The 19,074-nt window shown below is 42.2% G+C and overlaps 2 long non-coding RNA genes across 2 annotated transcripts in view; both read left to right on the plus strand.

Moving 5' to 3' along the window:
- LOC307201179 overlaps positions 1-19,074 on the plus strand; it is an 820,028-nt gene that overhangs the window by 58,509 nt on the left and 742,445 nt on the right. The window lies entirely within an intron of this gene.
- Positions 12,484-19,074, plus strand: part of LOC307201174 — a 41,032-nt gene continuing 34,441 nt past the window's right edge. The window contains exon 1 of the long non-coding RNA XR_013832613.1: positions 12,484-12,532. This is a non-coding gene — a long non-coding RNA (uncharacterized lncRNA). The remainder of the gene's footprint in view (positions 12,533-19,074) is intronic.

Below are 19,074 nucleotides of genomic sequence, written 5' to 3' on the forward strand. Positions count from 1 at the left end.
TACCTAAGATATACATTAGCAACAAGTGAGCCTGCAAACAACAGATACATTCTTATAGAGAGAATGAGACACATGTCACAGAGACTTAACAATTTACTGTACTGCTAACTGTAGCAGGCTTAGGCTTTTTTTAAATAATAATAATAATAATAATAATATTTATTACTTTTAAAACACTACAAAAAAGGAAAGAAAAAAGAAAAAAGACAATACAATACAATATAAAAAGATTACACAACACTAACGCAATAAACTAAAGAAAACAAAACAAAAACAATTTAGCACACATCATACAATTTCGGTATCTTATCTTTCATTCACTTGTTTCAACGACCTCCTCACACCTCCCTTTTTATATTCCACTTCTATTAATTGTTTCAGCAATTCCTTTCCACCTTCCTCTATTTTCTGTCCTATAATTATCTTAACGTATTCTAACCTTATTTTTCCTTTAATACTCTAATAATCTATTTATACCTAATTCCTTATAACATTTCTACTAAAGCCATATAACTTCATTCCAACATTTTTCTAACATTCATTAATTTTACAATATTTCTATAAATAGTCTTTAAACTTTTTTTCCAATCTTCTTCCACCGACTCTTCTCCCTGGTCTCGGATTCTGCCAGTCATTTCCGCCCATTCCATATAGTCCATCAACCTGGTGATCTTCTGTCTGATGCTTTTAGCTCTTTTCCAAGTCCCTTCTGCAGATCTTCTTCGTATTTGTACAAAAACTTTACTTTGTCTTCTACTGATCTTATTTTTATTTTCCTTCCTTTAAAGCTGAAGAATAGACCTTGGGGAAACTCCCACCTAAAGATGATTTTATTCCTTCTCAGCAGGGCAACCAAATCTCCGTAGTTAGACCTAAGATCCAAAAGGTATTTTGGGACGTCTTTAAAAATTTCCACTCTTGGCTGTTGTACTTCTAGGTTCTTCTGGTAGTGCCAACAGTCTCTTATTCTGTTCTTCTCTTTTTTCCCTCCTCTTCCAAATCTGAAGGCCCTCACAGTTTTAAACTCTTCTTGACCCACATCCAAGTCCCAAAAACCAGCAAATTCCTGTGTGAAGAAGTCTATCAAACTTTCCTTCTCCAATTCAGGTAGGGCGCTGATCCTCAAATTCGTCTGTTTTTCTTTAAATTCAATCATAGCAAGCGTCGACTTGTGGTCATCAAGTTGCCTCTGTAAGGCTGGGACTCTCTCTCACACCAATTGTGTTACTTTACATTCAGCAGCAACGGCTTTCTCCCTAGCTTCCTCCGCAGTCTGCCGTATCAAAGTAGATTCCTGTATCAATTTCTGGATTGTTTCTGTATTGATATTCACCTTTTGTCCCAGATTATTTATACTTTCTGTATTTAAGTCAATTTTAATAGTTGCAGCATCCACTTTCGCATTTGTCACATCTATTTTCTTGTTAAGCTGTTCCAGTGAATCACTTATCTTACTTAATGCAACCGCTAAGGCCTCTTCTGTCGACATTCCTCTTGATTTTGAATATACTGTTACAAAAGCAATAGCGGAAGAAGCAGGGGGGGCTGATATTGAGGCTCTCCTAGATTGCTGCCAAGTCCTCCCAGACCTTAATGTTTTTTCAGGAATTGACTAGTCCGTTTTTTCCTTTCCATTTGCCATAACACTTAGCCGATTCAAGGTCAGCCCCAGAGTCTCACAGCTTTTTATCTTGCAGCTGGAAATTCCCCAGCCCAGCTCTTGTTATAGTTTTAAAAGCTTCCTCTAGGGGGAAACAGTTTCTGTTTCTATTAGTCAATAATGTCCTCTTTTAAACACAGCTCAAGCAATGAAGTTAGTTTCAATTTTCAGTTACTTTTACTCCTTTTTAAAAGCAGACGGAGACAGTAGAAACAATGTATTTCTCTTATTAGCTAGCTGTCAACGAACGTTCTAATCGCTGTCAGTGAGCCTTCCAAAGAACGTCAGTCCTGCTAGCAGCCCATTTCCAGGGTCTGAGCGACGGTATTTTAACTCTCTTCGCTCTCTCCTGCAGGCATAATCAGTTCACAACTTCCCCCCTTCTCCTGCCTCCAAGGGGGGTTTAATGTTCTTTACCGATGGAAATTTAGTCCTTTACAATAGGCTTTCCAAGGCTTCAGCTTGCAGCCTCAATGCTTCAGTCTATTTACAAAAGGGGAAGGCGGACTTCCTGTATTGAACCTCCCCGTTACGATACCAAATTACACGTTTAGAGATCCAGTTCTCCCGCTTCAGCTCTACTCACGGGTAATTACTTTAAAATCAAATTGTCCACAGGAAAAAGTCAGCGCTCTCCAGCAACAGCTATGCGGCTTCGCTCCGTGGAAGAAGCAGATGATTCGAAGCACCGCACCACTCACCCCACGTCACTCCGGACCCCCGAAACCGGGTTTCCCCACGAGTAGGGGAGGCACAAAAGGTGCCCGCCGAATCCCACGCTCACAGGCTTCTCCTGCCTGTTATTTTTTGCGGGTCTCCGCCTTCACTGTGACGGCCAGACCCAAATTCCCACGGGGCAAATTCCTCCCGATCAGAGGAATTCCGCCATTACCGGAGGCACCAACCCAGAAGTCCAGGCTTAGGCTTAAATGATATGTGCAGGCTGTGAAGGCCTCCCTGCTTCTGCTCTCTGCCTTTTATTGTCTCATTGCAATATTAAAGGAACTCAAAATAGTGCTCCCGTCCAAGGCTAGTTTAAAACTCGGCCAACAGCACTGCATGAACCCAAAATAAAGCCAACCTTTGGGGATACTATAAACGAAAGTGATTCCAGCTAAGCTGGGAACAGCCCTGACTAGCCCCACAATTAAACAGGCAAAAATGGGGGAAACCTTTTTGCAAAAGAAAGCCCCTAATGGGGCCTCTCTCCCTATTGAGAAAAGCAAGCCAAGGAGGATTATGCACAGGCAGCGCTCACAGGTACAGGGAGAATCTTCCCACAGGGCAGGAAAAGGGGTGGGGTGAGAAATCAAACAGGAAAAAAGGGAAATTAAATTAATTAAGGTCCAGCTCCGAGGGCCTTCTGGCGGTTCCCTCACTGCGAGAGGCCAAGTTGCAGGGAACCAGGCAGAGGGCCTTCTCGGTGGTGGCGCCCGCCCTGTGGAATGCCCTCCCATCGGATGTCAAGGCGATGGACAACTACCTGACATTCAGAAAACATCTGAAGGCAGCCCTGTTCAGGGAAGTTTTTAATATGTGACATTTTAGTGTATTTTTCATCTCTGTTGGAAGCCGCCCAGAGTGGCTGGGGAAACCCAGCCAGATGGGCAGGGTACAAATAATAAATTATTATTATTATTATTATTATTATTATTATTATTATTATTATTATTATTAGGGACTAGAGAGGATTAGAAAGAAGGGGAAATAAAGAAATGTAACCAGACAATGAGAAGATGGCTCCTGATCTGATGCACTCTGCAAAGAGAAAGAGAAACCAGAGTGCACCAATATTTAAAGACTATGGTCCCACCCACCCAATTTGCAACATACAATTTGCCCCAGCAACCCGGTTATCCAATCACAATGCCAGGCAACAACTACTAACCTGCCTGGCAACAAGAGGGCTGGCCCAGCGGCCCACACCGCAACACGTGCTCTCATTTATTGGAGAACACGCTTTATCTTTTGAAAACTTTAAGAGGTTAGCTGAGTGATTTGTGTTCTTGCTTAACTTTGTATATTATATTTGTACTGCACTCCGGTCCTCCTCTACCTTCTGCACTCCCTGAAATGACTCTGAGAGGATGTAATCCTGTATGGCTGCTTGAAGAGTATTGGAGAGCATGGGGGAATTTTATTTTTTTTAATTTTTTAGTGTATAAGCTTTAAAACAACAACAGTGCTCTCCCACAGGCAGCCTTCAAACTTCTGTTGTTGTTTTTTTGTAAATAATTTCAATTTGATTTTACAAACGTAATATGCATTTTCAACTGCATATTATTTCATCATCCATATTTTAAGTCTTTCCCTATTGTCCAATGTATTTGTGACATTACAAGTGTTATTAAAATCCTGCTAATGTTTTCATTTGCTTACAGTGGTCTCTTAAATACATTATAAATCTTTCCCATTCTTTCTTAAAACTTTTGTCTTCTTGGTTCCTGAGCCTTCTGGTCACTTTTGCCATTTTGGCATAGTCCAACAGCTTAGTATGCCATTCTTCTTTGGTCGGGGCTTTATCTTCTTTCCATCACTGGGCTAGTAGCATCCGTGAGGCCATCACTGCATACATAAAAAATCTTTTCTGCTCCTTTGGAATCTCTATACCTACAATTCCTAAAAAAAAACTTCTGGTTTCTTTATAAAGGCAATTTTAAACTTTTTTTCTCATTTCATTATATATCATTTCCCAGAATGCTTTTGTTACCGTACACGTCCACCACATATGATAAAAGGTACCTTCTCGTTCTTTACATTGTGTGACCAGGCGTGACAGTCCCAGCTCCCAGGGATCATAAGAAAGGAATAAAGATTCGGACAACATTATGGAATTAAAAATTAGGCCACAACTTTATTAAACTTCCGAATGTAGGAAGACCTTGGCTTAGGCCTCGGGAATGTATCCCCCCCCCAGACCCCAGCCGGGGGGGGGGGGACTGGGGCACATCAGGGTAAATGGGATATGGGGGTGCTCTGCGAGACATAAGTGTAGCAGGCAGCCCAGCCCATATACCTGAATGCAGGGTCGTTCACTGACGACCTTCCAGTGTATGGCCAGTGACACCCATATATACAATTCCTTTAAGAGGGGACCCTGGAATCGCCGCCGCAGGGGGGTGAATCACCACTTCACACCCTCCCCAACCCCCATTATAGGGAAGAAAAGACTAAAGAATTCCACCCAAGGCCATAACTGCCAAAGTTGTGACAAATTGCTACAGGGAAGACAAAACCTGCCAATGCAAGGAAATTTCTTCCCGGTCCTTCAACAGCAACTAGTCAAAGACCGTAGCAGTGCCCACTAAACAGGAAGAAAAAGTTAACCTGCAAACAAGAAAACATTAAACTAAGGGAGGGTAGGGAGGGTGAATCTCCAGAGCCGACTGCCTGGCTATCGTCGGCTCCGCCCCCTATTTATAAATGGGGCTGGCCCCACCTCCCAGCAAGAAACTTGATTACTGAGGCTGGGCGTGAACCTCCAAATAATAACACTGAAAGGCAAGCCATTAACCCTGGTTTCCATTAAGCTCCCTGGGAACTGTAGCACCACACGCGATCCCACAAAGGGCACCCACAATGTAAAGTGTGAGTGCTCATCTCTAACAAATGTTTGTAATTGTCTCATACATTTTTGCTAATTTAGTAGGAGTCGGATACCACCTACATATTATTTTCCAAGCTTGTAACCTTCCAAGCTATGGCTTTCCCAGTAGTGATGTATGGAAGTGAGAGCTGGACCATAAAGAAGGCTGATCGCTGAAGAATTGATGCTTTTGAATTATGGTGCTGGAGGAGACTCTTGAGAGTCCCATGGACTGCAAGAAGATCCAACCTATCCATTCTGAAGGAAATCAGCCCTGAGTGCTCACTGGAAGGACAGATCCTGAAACTGAGGCTCCAATACTTTGGCCACCTCATGAGAAAAGAAGACTCCCTGGAAAAGACTCTGGTGTTGGGAAAGATGGAGGGCACAAGGAGAAGGGGACGACAGAGGACGAGATGGCTGGACAGTGTTCTCAAAGCTACCAGCATGAGTTTGACCAAACTGCGGGAGGCAGTGGAAGACAGGAGTGCCTGGTGTGCTCTGGTCCATGGGGTCACGAAGAGTCGGGCACGACTAAACAACAACAACCACCTTCCAACAGTGTGACTTCGCCCCCAAAGGCTCACTCCTCCAATGTCTCCCGAGGCAGACAGATGCCAACAGTGCGAACTGAAGGGGTCTGAGTAGATGGGAAAGGGGGTTACAGGACTCATAGGAGAAAGTGTTTGGGGCATCAAATTCAGTTTGGCTTGGAAACAAAACAAGTCATGTCCCACTTTTAAAGAGGGAGAAGGGAGAGACTCGTGAATCACTAATTCCTGATGGCTCCTAAAAGAGACACCCTGGAAGCTATTCCCAGCCACAGTCCCTTTCCTGCAGTCTTCCCTTCTGTGCTGTCCCCCAAATTGTGACTATCACACACATCCCCGAACAATACACGCCATTCCTATTTAAAAACAACATCCATCATTTAATTGGCCTGCCCTGTATGATTTATTGTATATTGGAAATTGATTTATATGTTGACTGTGCTCTCAGCCTTTTGTTTAGCTGCTGACAACCATGGAAAAAGCAGATGATCTAATGTTTTCCTATGAGATAATGAATCATCAGAATGGGGGAGAGAGGGAAAAAACTCTTAATGAACATAAATTAAGATGAAGCCATAACATCTCTGGTTCATTGCTTTGTTAATTAGATTATTAGGCTGCAAAATGTTTTGCTTTTTTTTTGTTTTTTTAATGTGTTTACTAGAAATGGAAATTTAACCTATCCATGCCCACTGCATTCATTAGTGTTTAGTTGCGTGGGGAGCATGGTGGATGGGGAGAAACCAGCAACAATTCCTTTGAGGATCTTCAGCAGAATTGCCTGCACAAAACATTATGCAAAACTGTAAATAAACAAATAACTAAACAAAAAATATTTATGGAACTAGTTAAGGTTTTCAGGCAGTTATGTCACATTCCTGTCCACAGGAAGTCATTGGACCATAGAGCTGGAGGATTCTATCCCAAATCCTTTCTTAGTGTAGGAAATCCAGAGCTAGATATCTCATGAGATATCTGTCCACCCTTTGCCTGAAGATCTCCTGCAAGGAAGACACCACTTGGTTTCATAGTTAAGCTGCTCTTGCCATCAAAAGGTTTCTCTGAACGTTCCACTGCAAGCTTTCCTCCTGGAACTTAAATGTGTTAGAAGTAGCTCTGCCCTCTTATTGTATCCTATTTTCTGAAATGAAAATATGGGGAAATCAGGAAAGAGAAAAATGAGAAATTCTGTTCATCTCTCATTTTGATAAAGGCATAATTACAAGATTCTATGACCTTTGGTTAAACTTGGACCGTAACCTGGATACAAATATGAGAAAATGGGTGAGAGATTTGGACCAGGACACAATGGAACTGGATTTAGGATAACTTCCATTCTAATATAATTGCAACAGACCAGTGGCGTAGCGTAGGCGGTGCAGGGGGGGCTGGCCGCACTGGGCGCAACATCTGGGGGTTAGGGTTAGGGGGCGCAAATCCACGGGTTAGGGGGTGCAAATCCACGGGTTAGGGGGCACAAATTACTTGCCTTGCCCCGGGTGCTGACAACCCACGCTACGCCACTGCAACAGACCTAAAGGAGAACCATTTTAAAACTCTATTGATGGTACTTAATGTCTTATAAAATGCATTTAATATATATGCTAGGATTGGGTAAATGTTAGAGATGTGGATTAAAGAAAGCAAATGACATACATATCTTTTGGAATTGTTCTCAAATAGAAATATTCTGAAAATCAATTCAGACTAATATTTCTGATATGTTAGGATATCATATACCCTTGGAGCCTAAAATAGTTCTACTTGGTCATCTAAAAGATGTTGTTCCTGAAAATTATCAAGACAAAGTGTTCAACCTTATAACTGCTGCTAATATTATAATTGCTAAACACTGGGAAGAAGGCATATATTCTACTATCTTTGAATTTGGTCTATAGTAACTATGGTTTAAGCTGACAGTATAAAGGAACACATATAAACCAGCCTAACAAGTTTATGGGGGAAATGGTGGGTTTAAAAATTCTTTTGGTACAAGTTCAGTGATAATGTAAAACCTTATTCTGCTTTCAACCTGCTGTAACAGTATTTCTCTATGCTCTTCATCTTTGGTTTATTTTGTTTATAAATAAAATAAAATAAAATAGGATAGGAAGGAAGGAAGGAAGGAAGGAAGGAAGGAAGGAAGGAAGGAAGGAAGGAATAGCTCTGCTTTCTGAAGCAGCAGACAAGTCTTCAACATGACAATAATTCAAGTATTTGAAGAGTACCCCCTACACATAGAGACTAAAAATACCCAGTTCCTTAAACATATCCTCATAGGACTTGATTGACCATCTTTGTTGCCGTTCTCTGAACCCATTCCCATGCATCATTCTTAAATGTGGTGTGCAGCACTCTAGATAAGCTCTGACTACTGTGGAATAAATAGAAGTATAAATGGAAGAATAAATAGAAGTGCTTCTGATTCATCTTCAGGTTTTGATCAAGTGCAGTCTCAAGATCTCAGGAACTCATTTAGATGGCCCGTGCTAGTCAACTGCTTAGTTGCCACCAACCCCACCAACTTGCCACCAACCCCAAACTTACCTCATTTCATGCTTCTTTCCATGAGTGCTGAAAGCTATTTCCTGTTCTCAGCTAATGTTGGCAACGTGTTTATCCTGTTGTTTTTCTGATGCGGCTGGTTTCAGCGTACTTTCATGCTGTTTAATTGGATTGCTGTTGTGTCCAACATGATTTTGTCAATTACATCACAAATGACCGTCTGACAGGATGATGTTAAGGATCAACCTGAAATGGCAAACGGGGTGCCTCAGGGTTCGGTCCTGAGCCTGGTGTTGTTCAGCAGCTTCATTCATGACTTGCGCAAAAGGAAATTGATCAGCAGTTTTCAAACTGCATTCTATGGGCTACAATATAAGAAATAAGATAAAAAAAAAAACCCAATTAAAAGCCATCATTGCTACAAGTTGCTGGGGGATGGGGGATCATTAAGTAATCTGCCAAGACACACAGCAATTTTCAAATAGTCTGTGGGATAATTTTTTTGAGAACCACTGATCTAGCCGTTTCAGTCGACTAAACATGAGTCATTAGTGCAATGCAGTTGCATAAAAAACTATTGCAATTCTAGGTTGCCTCAACAGAAGTATAGGTCAGATCACAAAAAATAATAATACCACTCTGTTTCCTTGAGTGGTATTATTCCTTGACCTGGAGCACTCTTGTCTAGTGCTGGGTACCACAGTTTAAGAGGGTATCAATAAACGTAAACATGTCCAGAGGGGATGATGAAGTTGTTGAGGGGCCTAGAGGAGACCAGATCCCATGGGGAAATGTTGATGGACTCAGGTATGTTTGGCCTGGAGGAGAAAGAATATATGATAGGCATCTTCATGTATTTGAACAGCTGTTTCCTTTCTGTTTCTGCTGTTCCAGAAGTAGGATGCAAATCAAAAGGTTGTGATTCGAGGACCCGATCCCTGCTTGGGGAATAAAGACACGTGGGCACATTATGTAAGGTTAATGGGTAAGGAAAAGGCCACAACTTTATTGATTCCAGCATGTGAGAAGGTATTGGCTTAGGCACTGGACCATGGAGGAGGGGTTAACCACCAGTAGGGGAAGCCTGTTGATGCTAATACAACTATAGACTCTCTCCAGTGTCAGAGAGCCAGTGTGGTGTAGTGGTTAAGAGCGCTAGTCTCGTAATCTGGGGAACCGGGTTCACTTCCCAGCTCCTCCACATGCAGCTGCTGGATGACCTTGGGCCAGTCACACTTCTTTGAAGTATCTCAGCCCCACTCACCTCACAGAGTGTTTGTTGTGGGGGAGGAAGGGAAAGGAGAATGTTAGCCGCTTTGAGACTCCTTAAAGGGAGTGAAAGGCGGGATATCAAATCCAAACACTTCTTCTCTTCTTCTTCTCCTGATGTCACCGAGGGTCGTGCCATGGCCCCCCGCCACACGGGCATCGGACAGGATCCACGACCGCCAGATTCCTTTAGCGGAATACCTAAAATTGTCGGGGAAGGCAATGGCCACACCTTACCCCCCGAAACACCAACAGCACATTCCAATGCCTAACCGCCAAATACCATGAAAGTTGTGACGGTTGCTACGAGGTAGGCAAAAAAAAAACCACCAAGAGGCCGGGCCAATTTAGCCAATTGGAAAAAAAAACTCCTACCAGGCCCCCTGGTTAAACAGGGTGACCAACCAGAGGTCCATAGCAAAGTCTCAGGAAAGCTAATCTAAAGGGAGTGGAGGGTGGGTGACTTGAAGAAAATGTGTGTGCAATGGGTGGGATGGCTGGCATGGCCGCGTTTGAGCGGCAAGCCACACCCCCGCCGAGCTTCCCTATTGGGTGCCCAACTGGGGAGGGGCATGATGCGCCAGCCCTGGAGTTGAAGCAGGGGGCGGAGTGCCCCCTGCATGACACAGGAATCATCTCCCGCTCACAACCCCTCCCCTCCTGGAGGAGGATAGGCTTTCAAATAGCGGAACTGAGTTTAGACTGAACTTTAGGAAGAACTTCCTACAGTGGAACAAATTGCCTGAGAAAGTGGTAAACTGTCACTGATTTTTAAGTGGAGACTGAGTTGCCACCTATGAAGGATGCTACATTTATTTTTAGAATTTGTAAACCACTTAATTGTTGAAATTTGCTGCATTGGCAGGGGGTCGGATCACATACCTTTGTGGTCACTCCCAGCTTTATTAGGATTCTATGTTTATGAACCAAAGTTATGTGGTTTGCCACCATTAAAGCCCCATCTGCACTGTTTGTTTAAAGTACCATCATACTACTTTAAACTGTCATGGCTCTCCCTGCAAGAATCCTGGAAACTCTGGTTTTTTTAAAGGGCATTGAGACTTGTTAGGAGACCACTTCCTTTCCCAGAGCTACAATCCCCACAGCGCTTAAACAATCAGTCCCTCTTCCCAGGCAACTCTGGGAATTGTAACTTTGTGAGACAAATAGGGGGCTCCTAACAGCAACCCTTAACAACCTTTAACAAACCACAGTTTCCAGGGTTATTTGTGGGAAGACATGTTTTAAGTGGTAGGATGCTATGTTAAATGTACAGTGCAACGGAGGCTTACATGACACTGAAAAGAAGCAAAAGAGAAAAGGACAGAATTACAATGTTTCATAAGGTGAAATTTTGTTATTGGGGTGAATTTGTCCAGTGGCATGAATTCTGTCACTTTTGAGGTAAATACTGACATTAGGGACTCTTCAGAGTCATTATAGAAGGGACGGGCAAGTCGGTGGGCTAAATGAATAAGGTCTAGTACCTCTCTCATCTTGAAGCTGTTTTGCTTAAACACTTGATCTTAGCCAAAAGGCGGAAAAGCAGTTGTATAGTACGTTAATAATATCATCGGTTATTAATAATCATATATATATTAGGACAATAATATTATTTATATAGCCATATAATAATGTATGCAAATGTAACAGATTATATATTTACTATACTGTTTCTTTCTTAATGTATTTTTTGTGCATTAATGTATTTTTCCATCACTTCATTTTCTATAACTGAAATTCTTTTAATAAAATATTAATTTAAAAAGAAAAAGCTGTTTTGCTTCAGGTACAACTCTGGAGGTAAGGCAGATTATTTGAGAGGAAGAGAATCAGAGCATCTACCGCCCCAACAAAGGTCCTGTCCTGAGTGTGTTTAAATTTTTGGAAATTCAGAATGACTGCCACCATACAGATTGGCTACCTCCTTTACTGCTCACTGGGGGCTGCCAGGCAGGAGTGGAGTATATATTAGAGAAAGACACTGGGTGGGTCATTTCTTCTCATTTGACTTGAAACTTGCAGTGTTGAATGCCCCTCCAAAGAAAAGACAGCGATTGATGTAGAGTTGTTAAATACTGTATGTAAAGTCACAGTGTAGCTTTCAAAGTAACTATTTTTAAACCAGAAGCACTAAAACACTTTAGAAAGTTTAAAAAGAAAAATAAAAAAACAATGATGTCTTATAGCAGACCCAAAGAATCTAATGTTTTACCAACTGCAACTATCCCAACTGCAGCTTACTCCTAAGTAAATGTGCTGACGAATCAGCACATGTGATTTGGTGAAGCAAAGTTGGCGACTGTTTCCCCTTGAATTACTAGGTCGTTCTCATGATTGCTTTTTTATTATTGAATCACCGTTTCTCGACAGTCCTTGACTACAACCCTCTGTCATTAAATCGTTGCTCTTGCAATCTTTCAACTGCATTCATTGTAAACAGAAAATAAAACAGAAAACAAAATGTTTTAGAAAAGGGACATCTTTTTAAAATGTGCAAAATTTTCTAAAGAAATGCATTGAAGTCGGTTCTTTTTTTTTCTTTTTTCTTTTTCTTTTTTTTTTTGCCGCAGAACTGGCCCACTTCCAAGCAGGAGTTATCACAGTAGGAAAGACAATAACTTGTACTTTAATAGCATCTCTACTGGCATGATAAATGGATCTGTGATTGGACCAATTGGGATTTCATGGTCTGAAGCTTTATGAATTTGTCAGTTCTGTTCAATTGTTTCCAGCAAAGTGACTCGATCATATTGTTCATGTTATCTGGTGGAGGGAGGGTGGGCTGGGGGGAGAGAATCTAAAATTAGATTGTGTACAGACTCTGGGCAATTGGTCCTTGTCCAGAATCATTTTCCTATCTGTTGATAGATTCATGCGGTAATAGTCGCAAACTCATTTGCGGCTAGTCACAGCCCATTAACCATCTGTTCCTCTATTAAGCAACCTTCTTTATATAATGTAAGTATTTAATTTTAATAAACTTTATCTACCACGCATTTATCTTAGACATAATAAGGAACTATTGAGAGCATGGTCAATGGGCCATGTAAAAACCATCATATTTTTGATAGAATAGCTTCTGTGTAAGGCAAGGGGGAGAAATCTACCCCAAGAGTAGTTCTCAAATAGCTTTAAGAAAAAATAGTATTTTCTTAACTTCAGCATGATCAAAAGGGGGGGGGGGGGAGGCCATATTCTGAGATAATTAATGCTTAAATGCAGAATGGCACTGGAGAAGCCTTGCTTTTTGCTATGAAGATCAGCACAGTGATCAATTTAGATTGCATTTCAGAGACACCAAATCTCACATCTTCTTGGCAGTACTTAGTGATGGCTATTCCCCCACCCACAAGAGCTTTGTCAGCCGGTCTTATGAATTGTACATCATCCAGCCATAGCAGATACTGCAGCACTATAGTTAAACATTCTAAAGTGACTTGAAATCAATTGGAAGCCTAGCTTTATACAGATATCATCCAAATTCACAGCAGAGCTCTTCAAGTGTGGGTATATTAGCCAAAGAAGGAAGAATAAAAGATTTTGACTTTTGTATATATACACAGCTTTGGATGTGATGAGGTTTTTGCCATTAGGCACCTAGGTTCAGCCATCGTGCTAGTGTATGTTATTATTAACAATACTATTAATAATGGTAAAAAGGTAAAGGTAAAGGTACCCCTGCCCATACGGGCCAGTCTTGACAGACTCTGGGGTTGTGCGCCCATATCACTTAAGAGGCCAGGGGCCAGTGCTGTCCGGAGACACTTCCGGGTCACGTGACCAGCGTGACATCGCTGCTCTGGCCAGAGCCAGAGCCAGAGCCGCACACGGAAACGCCGTTTACCTTCCCGCTGGTAAGCGGTCCCTATTTATCTACTTGCACCCGGAGGTGCTTTCGAACTGCTAGGTTGGCAGACGCTGGGACCGAGCAGCGGGAGCGCACCCCGCCGCAGGGATTCGAACCGCCGACCTTTCGATCGGCAAGTCCTAGGCGCTGAGGCTTTAACCCACAGCGCCACCTGCGTCCCTATTAATAATGGTGATGCATATAATTGCAGCATTTTTCCTCTTGTGGGAGGGCCAGCAGTAGGGAACTCCTGCACGGAGTATCATAAAGAGGAGTGGGAGAAAAGGATGGGTTGCTTTACTGTATTATATTATAGTTTCCAAGTGTACATGAAGTTGTAAAACAAGCAAAAGCAAAACTCCCAGAAAGGAGTTTCAAGGAGCTTACATATAATTCAACTTAATTTTGGCATATGGATAGAAATATTATTAGTAGCATAAGTATTGGTATAATAATAATAATAATAATAATAATAATAATAATAATAAATTTTATTTATATCCCGCCCTCCCCAGCCGAAGCTGGGCTCAGGGCGGCTAACAACAATCAAAATAATCCAACGATTCTAAAAACATTTCATTATAAAAATTAATTAAAATCAAATTTATGGCAACCAAGCAAAATTCTGTGCAGATTGCCAGAGGAGGGGGGTCAGGCTGCGCCCTGACCAAAGGCCTGGTGGAACAGCTCTGTTTTGCAGGCCCTGCGGAAAGATGTCAAGTCCCGCAGGGCCCTGGTCTCTTGTGACAGAGCGTTCCACCAGATTGGAGCCGCGGCCGAAAAGGCCCTGGCTCTAGTTGAGGCCAGCCTAACCTCTCTGTGGCCTAGGATCTTCAAGATGTTTTTATTTGCAGACCGTAAGTTCCTCTGTGGGACATACCAGGAGAGGCGGTCCCGTAGGTATTCATACCCCTCCTTTTTCCCCTGACAAGGATTCAAGATGGCTTACAGGTAAAAATAAGAACAGCCCAAAAACATTGAGAGAAAAAGCACAATAATTTAAAAACATATATATAATTAAAACACACACACACACACACACAACCTATTAAAAAGAGACAGATAATTACAAGTAACAAATAGTACAGAATCAGCCCTTTCAATAAAAGCAGTCAGTTCCCAGAAGCCTGTTGGACAGAAGGCTTCATCTGCCAATGGAAGGACAACAAGGAAGGAGCCAGTGTGGCTTCTCTAGGGAGGGAGTCCCAAAGTTGTCTGGGAGCAGCCACCACCAAGAAGGCCCTCTCCTGTTTCCCAGCCCAATGGACTTGTGAAGGTGTGGGGCTGAGGGAAGTCCCTCTTCTGAAGTTCCCAGGCAGGTTTGTATGAGAGAATATGGCATCTCAGATATACCATATTCCCACCTGTGAGGTGGGTCAGGTCAAGAAATGATGGCTAGCTGAACGTCAACCAGGGAGCGTCATAACTAAAAGAGGTTTGTACTGAGTCTCTACTTCAGCGTGGCATGTATTGCGCACGCACACCACACGGGCTCTTGTTTGTGAGAATCAACTGCTGAGAACTCTCTCTTTCAATGTGCCAGTCACTTCCCTGTGGCATAATCCCATGAGCGTGTATGGGTGGCATAACCCCATGCACGGGTATCAGGAGAGGAGTACAGTGCTACCTTGGTTCTCAAATGCCTTGGTACTCAAACAACTTGGAACCCAAACACTGCAAACCCAGAAGTAAGTGTTCTGGTTTGCGAACCTTTTTCAGAAGCTTTTCTTTTGCGTTTTTGTTTTTGTGGCTCTTTTTTGTTTTGTTTTTGTGACAGTGTGGTACCCAGTTCAGCTACTGATCGATTGATTTTGTGACTGCAGTACATTGTTTATTGTTTTCATTTTATGGATCAATGGCCTCGTTAGGTAGTAAAATTCATGTTAAATTGCTGTTTTAGGGGTTGTTTTAAAAAGTCTGGAACGGATCAATCCATTTTCCATTACTTTCTATGGGAAAGCACACCTTGGTTTTGGAACGCTTTGGTTTTGGAATGGACTTCTGGAACTGATTAAGTTTGAGAACCAACGTACCGCTGTAGTACCTCTGGTGGCTAAACATGCTTCTTCTCAGGTGGCTTGCCTACCTTTGGTCTGCATCCTGCATCCAGCACCCAGACACGTGTGCCAACTCTAGGGGGCCCGTGGTACATGATGCACGAACATGATGCCACCCGTGGTGCACAGTCCAGTTTCTTTTTTTAAAAAAAATAATATTTATTAACAGTTTAAAGATTACATAAAAAAAGAAATAAAGAAAATACAAAAAAGAAAAAAAATAAACATTAGAATACAATACATCACAAAGACAAAAACACTACACAAAACATTAAATTAACAAAACAAACAAAACAATTAAAAACACCTCCAATAATTTCATAATCATATCTTTCATTCCCTTGTTTCAGTGACCTCCTCCCTCCTCCCATTTTTGTATTCCACTTCAAATAACTGTTTCAGCAATTCCTTTCCCTCTGTTTCCTGTCCTGTAATTTATCTTAACATGTTTTAACCTTATTTTTTCCCTTTAATACATTAACAATCTATCTGTACCTAGTTCCTTTTCACATTTCTTCTAAAGCCATATAACATCATTCCATCATTTTCTAGCATTCATTAATTTTACAATATTTCTGTAAATAATCTTTAAATTTTTTCCAATCTTCTTCCACCAACTCTTCTCCCTGGTCTCGGATTCTGCCAGTCATTTCCGCCAGTTCCATATAGTCCATCAACTTCATCTGCCATTCTTCCTGGGTGGGTAAATCTTGTGTCTTCCAATACTTTGCGATGAGTATTCTTGCTGCTGTAGTTGCATACATAAAGAAAGTTCTGTCCTTCTTTGGCACCAATTGGCCGACCATGCCCAGGAGAAAGGCCTCTGGTTTCTTCAGAAAGGTGTATTTAAATACCTTTTTCATTTCATTATAAATCATCTCCCAGAAAGTCTTAATCCTTGGGCATGTCCAACAAAGGCGAAAGAATGTACCTTCGGTCTCATTACAATTCCAACATTTATTTTCAGGCAAATGATAATTTTTTGCAAGCTTGACTGGTGTCATGTACCACCTATAAATCATTTTCATTATATTCTCTCTTAAGGCATTACATGCCGTAAACCTGATACCTGTGGTCCATAACTGTTCCCAGTCAGCCATCATAATGTTATGTCCAACATCTTGTACCCATTTAATCATAGCAGATTTCACCATTTCATCCTGAGTGTTCCATTTCAACAGCAAGTTGTACATTCTTGACAAATTCTTAGTTTTGGGATCTAACAATTCTGTTTCCAATTTTGATTTTGCACAGTCCAGTTTCAGTGGCCAGCTCCTCCAGAGTGCTTGGCATTCTCTAGAAGAAGTGGCATCATGACACATGTCAAGCGCATGATGTCACACATTCAAGACATGTGAGCTAGGGACTTCCCGTGCATGCAAAGACATGCTCTGGTGGGTCGAGCAAACAAGACCAGTTGTGGGTCCAATAAGGAAGAATCAAGATTCTGCACTTGCTGTAGAGGGAAGTGAGGGGCAGGTGAGGCTCATCCACCTGGGAAGTTACAGATAGGTAGCCGTGTTGGTCTGCCATAGTCAAAACAAAAAAATTCCTTCCAGTAGCACCTTAAAGACCAACTAAGTCACCTGGGAAGGTAGCCCATCTAGGAGAAGGAAAACTCTGATCCTAAACCTCCACTGCCTTGCAGGACATCTTTGGGAGAAGAAAAGGCTGAGCAGTAAACCCTACACAAATCCAGAATGGAGTCCCTAAAGTGGTTGGATGGCACCTTGTACTCCTCCTTTTGGCAACTCCTGCAGCCAAGCTGGTGCCAAATGTATTGCTCTGCTTACCTTTGGATCACATCAGAGAGGCCAAGAGGGAGGTCTTGTCATTTGGGCAGCCCAGAACCTCCATACACACTGCACAGGCTGGCGCCCCAGGGAGGTCACTTTGGTGACGCTAACACAGTGGTTTGACTTTGTCCCTAGAGGTGCACTCCATTGTCTCTTGAGATAGACAGATAATAACAACAATAATTTATTATTTATACCCCACCCATCTGGCTGGGTTTCCCAGCCACTCTGGGTGGCTTCCAGCCGAATATTAAAAACTATACAGCCCCAGACACTAAAAACTTCCCTAAAGAGGGCTGCCTTCAGTTGTCTTTTAAAAGTAAAATAGTTGTTTATTGCCTTGACATCTGCCAGGAGAACGTTCCACAGAGCAGGCACCACTACCGAGAAGGTCCTCTGCCTGGTTCCCTGTAACCTCACTTCTCGCAGCGAGGGAACCACCAGAAGACCCTTGGCGCTGGACCAGATGGGGGTGGAGATGCTCTTTCAGGAATACTGGGCCAAGGCTGTTTAGGGATTTAAAGGTCAGCACCAACACTTTGAATTGTGCTCAAAAACATACCGGGAGCCAATGTAGGTCTTTCAAGACCGGTGGTCTCGGCGGCCACTCCCAGTCACCAGTGTAGCTGCCGCATTCTGGATTAACTGCAGTTTCTGTGTCACCTTCAAAGGTAGCCCCACGTAGAGCGCATTGCAGTAGTCTAAGCGGGAGGTAACTAGAGCATGCACCACTCTGGCGAGACAGTCCGTGGGCAACAACAACAGTCCCATGTGTCTGCAACAAAGTCGATGGCTATTCAGTCACTGTCAGGTTGAAAATATCCACATGACAGGCCCCACCAGTGGTCCTTTGCCCCTACCTGCCCAGTGACATGGGTGCTGCTTCCCTGTAGAGGGATACTTGCCACTGCTGCACTGGGTGCTGTCAGAAAAAAAGAGATTCTTAGGTGCAATGCTTGGGATTCACTGAGGCAGCATTGACTGCGGCAAAAAATATTACTTTCCAGTGCTCCAGGTCTTCTTCAAATCAGACACATAATGGCAAAACAGATGATTTTCATAGACGATGGGGTTATTTTATCAGTTAAAACATGTTGTCTTTCTCCTGAAGGTTAGCAAGAAGTATTTTGTGGGAGTTGCCATAGGAACCTTGCACACACAAAACTGAATGTAAAAAGAAATTTTATGGTGAGCTGAAAGGAACGGCAGATGAAGGAAGGGAGGTTACAAACCCTCTCTGTAAATCATTTACAGAACATTTAAAATGGGGCAATAAAACTGACAGACTTTTTTTTCTTTTGATCTTGGGCCTTCTGTTGAGCAAAATGTTCAAGATAGATTTCACCTTGTGTTAACAACGAGTTACTTCTCACAAAACTTTTGCAAAATCTGTGTGCCTCTTGGCAGTTATGAAAGGCATACATGTATATATAAACTGCCACTTTTATATATAAATATATACTTATACTTTTATATATAAACATACCACTTTTATATATAAACTGCCACTTTTCTTAGCAAAGCTACAGTATTTTTTTGCATATCTTATCTTTTTTGCATATCTTATTGCATATCTTATTGAGTCTGGTTATTTCTCTAGAAGGGAAACCATTGCATTGCATAAAAATAACAGACTCTGATGGTTTCTAAACATGTGCCCCCCAAAAACACACACACAAAGGTCCATGGAGCAAAACATGGTGGTTCCATCCATTTCTAATGGACATTGTGATGGAAAAAACCAGACTCAGCAGAGGCACATAGCTCCTCTGCTTTTGACAGAAGAAACTCTAGCCCGCG

The sequence above is a fragment of the Podarcis cretensis genome, assembly GCF_951804945.1.
Source record: "Podarcis cretensis genome assembly, chromosome: 13".
In the NCBI taxonomy this organism is placed as follows: domain Eukaryota; kingdom Metazoa; phylum Chordata; class Lepidosauria; order Squamata; family Lacertidae; genus Podarcis; species Podarcis cretensis.